This window comes from Cryptomeria japonica, chromosome 1, assembly GCF_030272615.1.
Source record: "Cryptomeria japonica chromosome 1, Sugi_1.0, whole genome shotgun sequence".
In the NCBI taxonomy this organism is placed as follows: domain Eukaryota; kingdom Viridiplantae; phylum Streptophyta; class Pinopsida; order Cupressales; family Cupressaceae; genus Cryptomeria; species Cryptomeria japonica.
Genome location: NC_081405.1, coordinates 188,580,097 through 188,586,096, shown reverse-complemented (window position 1 = coordinate 188,586,096; position 6,000 = coordinate 188,580,097).

Genomic DNA, 6,000 nt, shown 5'->3' with positions numbered 1-6,000 from the left:
TTCCAACTCCTTTCTCAGATTGGAGTTTGAATCATTCAGCTTATTCACTTCAGCAATCATGGCTTCCATGTTAGCTTCATCTTCAGAACTACTTTCAGATAGTTCCATCAGCCTCTCTACATGTTCTCTCCTTTTTACTTGAGATGCCTTGTATTTGACCATAAGAACATCATAGGCTTGCTCAGACTTAGTGAGCCATTGAGTAAGTTCCCTCATGGTATATTCCCCCATATCTCTTCCCAAGTGGTTAAACTTATAGAAAGGTAGGCTCTGATACCAATTGATGAATACTAAGAGGGGGGGGTGAATTAGTATGCCAAAAATCTCTGCACTAAAACACTTACATAGTCTAAAGATAAACTAGTAAAGCAGTTTAACAGTCAGACCAGTTACCACACATGCAAACCAAAATGCGAATAAAGCATTCACCCACAAAAGCAATACAACCATAAACAAGATATTTGACGTGGAAACCCAACTTGGAAAAACCACGATGAGATGGAACTCACAAGTCACTATCTGCAGAATAGAAACTAGACTAGTTAAGGTCAGACCGGTTAAGGTTTTACAATGTTCTTCACCAGAACAGATCCTATTAGGAATCTCAATCTCTGTTAGGAGATAAGTCCGATTAAAGACTACCTTGTTAGAGGATTTTAGATTCATAGGTGTGAACCACCTTGTTAGTGGATTTGACAAAGGCTTTGAGGCCTACCCGGTAAGAATGAAGATTGGTAAGAATGTGTTGTGTTGCTTTTCTCCCTCGTACTGCTTGGGATCTATGAACCGCTTGGGGTCGACATGCCGCTTCAGACCGGGAAACACATTCTGCAAAATCACCACTAGTCTAAAGACAAGTATAAAACATATCAGTTGGAACAAATACCAGTTGAGCTTGAGCTCATACATATAAAGGGGATCTCAATACAAGTGTGTGTCCATCAATGACAATCACAACATAAATAAATAAAAATGCCAGCAGATTTGACATCCATCTGATATACCTTGAAATATTTATAAGTTGCATATGCAACCAACAATCTAACAACTTCAAGTTTGGCCACTGAAGCAAAATTATCCACATTGTTAATTCCTTCTTTCTGTGAATATCCTTTGTAAACCAATCTAGCTTTATTTGTAACAAATTCACTGGCTTCATTCAATTTGTTCCTGAATACCCATTTAGTATCAATAACATTCTTATCCTTAGGTCTAGGCACAAGTTCCCAAGTGTTATTAATTATTTTTAATTTGATCTAATTCTTCTTACATAGGTCTCATCCAATTTTCATCTTTGAAAGCTTCAACAACATCTTTAGGTTCAACTTTAGAAATTAAACAATCTTCTTCAACAACTAACCTTCTTCTAGTCATCACACCATTATTCTTATCACCAATAATCTAATTTTCTAAATGGTTCAGTCTCACATATCTCAAAGTCTTCTAATCGTTCTGATTTTTCAAGTTCCTGCACCTCTTCACCAGCAGGAGCAACATCCAGATTAACCATCCCTACCAAATTAGTCTGCATAGGTTCTTCAGTCTGAGAAGGGGCTAAAAAACATGTTGACCATTATCTTAACCACATGCTTTGATTTCTTTTCCAAGCTTCTCATCCACCTTCACATTTGCAATTTCTACTATCTTTCTTAGTCTTTTATTGTAGCACCGATAGGCTTTTCTCTATGTAGAATATCCCAAGAAAATTCCTTTACCACTTCTAGCATCAAACTTTCCTATATCTTCATCTCTCTTGATATAACATTTGTACCAAATATTCTGAAATATCTCATAGTGGGAACATGACCAAACCAAAGCTCATAAGGGGTCTTACTGGTATCGCCTTTGATATGAAATTTGTTGAATGTGTACACACCAATGCTAATATCTTATCTCCAATAGATCTTCAGAATATTTCCTTCAATCAGCATAGTCCTTGTAGCATCCAAAATAGTTATGTTCTTCCTTTCAAGAACTCCATTCTGCTGAGGAGTTCTAGGAGTAGATAATTGTCTTCTAATCCCATGCTTCTCATAGAATGTATTGAACTCATCGAAAGATAATTCTCCACCTCAATTAGATCTCAAATATTTCACCTTCAATCCAGACTCAGACTCCACCTTTTCTTTGAATATCTTAAAGTTGTCCAATGCTTCTGATTTCTCCTTCAAAAAGATAACCCACATCATCCTAGAATAATCATCAATTAGTAGCATAAAATATCTATCACCCTACACACTTCTAACATTTGTAGGTCCACATAGGTCAATGTGCACAAGATCTAGCAATCCATCAAATGTATACTATTTTCTCTTGAAAGAAATCCTTGTTTGCTTACCCAACTGACAGTCTTTACATATCGGATTAGCAGGCTCAACAATCTTAGGTAGATCTCTAACAACTTGAATAGAAATGATCTTAATTATTGAATCAAAATTAACATGACACATTCTCCTATTCCATAACCAACTCTCATCTATCTGAGTAGTCAAACAATTTTTCTCACCAAAATTCAAATGAAAAATGTTACCTTCAATCTTAGTTCCAGATGCAGTCTCTATACCGGAGGCATTTAGGATCACACATTTTTCATTCTTGAATTGTAGATCATAACCTTTATCAACCATTTGTCCAACACTCAAAATATTATGCTTCAACCCTTCAACATACAAGACATCATCAGTATTATTCTTACCATCAAAAGAAATAGAACCTCTACCATGGATCACATAGGCTTTGTCATCTCCAAATATTACTATTCCACCATCATATCTTTCCATGCTTACAAATTTGCTTTTATCACCGGTCCTATGATGTGAACAACCGCTATCAATCACCCTTTCATCCTTCTCTTCAAATTTAGTAGCTAAAGATTTCTCCTCAACAGTATAGCCAGTGGAATCAACAGGTACATGTCCATCTTCTTCAATGGAAATAAATACAAATTCATCTCCATCTGATTCTTCATCTGTAACACCTTCATTAGCAACATAATAACTATTTATTCTTATTTCTATACTTTCATTTAGACTTGTAAGACTTATCATATTTCTCATGCTTCTCATATCTATCATTCCTATCATGTTTATCAAACGTATCATGCCTATCATACTTAGCCATTCTCTTCGAGCATCTAGAAGCAAAATGTCCTATCTTGTTGCAAGAGAAACATTTCAAAGGCAATTTTCCATCATACTTACCGACTCCTTTAGGCAATCTATGAGCAATCAATGCTTCAAGCTCATCCAACTCTCTTTCTTGCTCTTCCATCTCTCTTCTCTCTCTTTCATATCTAGATATATTGCACTCATCAGGATCATACTTCTATTTTCTAGATATAGATGTTGATGCTCTAAATGTTGTTTCAAAATTTCCATGTGATTCTCCAAATTCATTCAGTTCAAAAGCATGAATCTTTTCAACCAACATATCACTGTAGTCACACTCCAAATTTCATAAATAACATCAACCTTATGTTTGTAAGTAGGAGGCAAAGATCTCAGCACCTAAGCAACAATTTCATCTTCTTCAAGGGTTCCACTGGCACATCTAATTCCTAGGATCATATCATTCACCTTAGCCATGAAAGAGTGTATGTTCTCATCTTCTCCCATCTTCAGCATCTCATACTTTCCTTTCAAACTCTATAACTTAGCAACTTTCACTTGTTTGTCTCCTTCATATAGGATCTCAAGCTTCTCCTAGTTCTCATGTGCAGTTTGAAGTCCCATTACATTTGTCATCTCAGAATCAATCAGGGCACTAAGAAATGCTTTCTTCGCTCTAATATTGTGCTTAGCTTCCTTGATCTCATCAGCATTAACTGCTCCATTTGGAGGAGCTCAGAATAGGCATTCTTTGTAATATTCCAATAATCTTTTCCAATACATTTCAAGTGCACTTCCATCTGGTTCTTCCATATAGTATAGTTACTTCCATCAAACCTCAAAATGCCCTTCTTAAAGATAACACCTACAGCCACCATCCCAAATCTCGTCAAGCAATTAAGCTTCTTCTAGAGGATTTAGATTTGATACCAATTGTTGGCAGAAACAATGAAGGAAGACTGAGAGGGGGGGGTGAATCAGTCTTCACCAGATTTACAAACTTGACCACAAATACAGATCTGATAAACTGCAACAATAAGAAAAATAAGTAACTTAATAGCACAACACACAATACCAAGATTTTGACGTGAAAATTTTGTTTAAGGGAAAAACCATGGTGGGAACCTACCCATAGTAAGATGATACTCTGTAGTAGTATGTGAAACATTACAATGAAGAATGCACATGCATTTGAGCACACTTCCTAGACCTCACTACTCAAATACAATAACCCGAAAGGCTACAAGCCTCAGGGAAGTCTCACTGACTTACAACAAGATTTAGAATACAATTCGGAAGAAATGAATTGAAAGAATAGCATCTCCAACTTCCTTATTATAGTTCTAGGTAAGTGCAAATGTCTTCTCTGCAACACCAATCTCTCTTAATTAGAATGCCAAAGGATGAATCACTTGATCACACATACACCTCTCTCTAATAATGCAGACACAACCTCGATGCCAAAAAACATGACAATATCACCTATATATACAATTTATCAACCTTGATAACAAGGTGGGATAAACCCTCAACTCACAATTAGAAATTTACATCACATAATACAAAGGTTGACTGCCAGACCAATATGATGATTTACATAATATAACATGGACCTAATTCAAATTTCAAAACACTTAACTCCACCAAAAATCATTCCAAGAACAATTGCAACATGCTACACCACCAGAAATATCGCATAACAAAAAAATCATCAGCGGTTCATAGAAACCATCAAAAACTTGCACAACAATCAATACAAATCACCAGAACAAATAGGAAATGACTAGGAAACACCAGCAAGAATGTTAGAATCATTATAAATAGCTGCACCAACACCACTTATCAAATCTCCATCGATCAACATTTTGAAAGATCAAGAACACAACCAATCAAAAACTGTCACAAAGAAAGATAATTTGTGGAGTACCAAATCATGATCCATCTAAAATGAATATGCACCAGAGAATCCCAAACAATCTCCCAAAAACTTAGCTTAAGATCTAATCACACTAGAATATACCGGAGGAAAACTGAAATCTGCAAAGCACCAATACAACAAAAATAAAATTGCAAACCGGATCATAAGATCTTCCCAACTGCAATCACTGAAGCAAATCTTAGGAATATGTATACATAAATGACAACATATCCTAGTAGCAGAAATGAAAAACAATATCTAGACACTACTGTATTTGGTACCAATTTCTGATGAATGTTTGTTGAAACATCGACAAACTTTTGTTGGATTATTGACGAAACACCCTTACAAATTTCGTCGCAAAAAATTCTTCAAAAACATGATGAAACTAAATTTTTCAAAACCTCGACCAAGCATTGTTGGACAATGCCATAGAAAATGGAACCAGTTTTTGTCAGAAAATAGATGAAAACTTCGTCCATGTTGCAACGAATAATAACCACAAAACTACAAAATGTCACTTTAAAAGCATTGAAAAAGCACCAAAAATTTGTCGCAATTTAGACATTGTGGAGCATGTATGGGTGATGAAAAATATCATTGCACATACAGCAACTTCGTCAAACATTTTGGTGGTTTGCTGCACTTTCGACGATGTTGAGCATGTAATTACGAAGAAAATATCGTTGCACATACATCAACATCGTCGGACGTTTTGGTGGTTAGTTGAACTTGCAACGATGTGTGATTGGCCTATAAATTAAACATATTATTTCATATTTTATGATACTTAACCTCATGTTTATAATGTTCTTCCAAGTAATTTCCAAGCATTACCTTAGTTTTGTGAAGCATTGACTAGGATTAATGATGTTTGATATGCATATAAGTGTCTAGCTAGTTGATGCTAAATGATGATAAAATATTATAATAAATGGTTATTATTGAATGTAAATTACTTAAGAAGGATTAAAT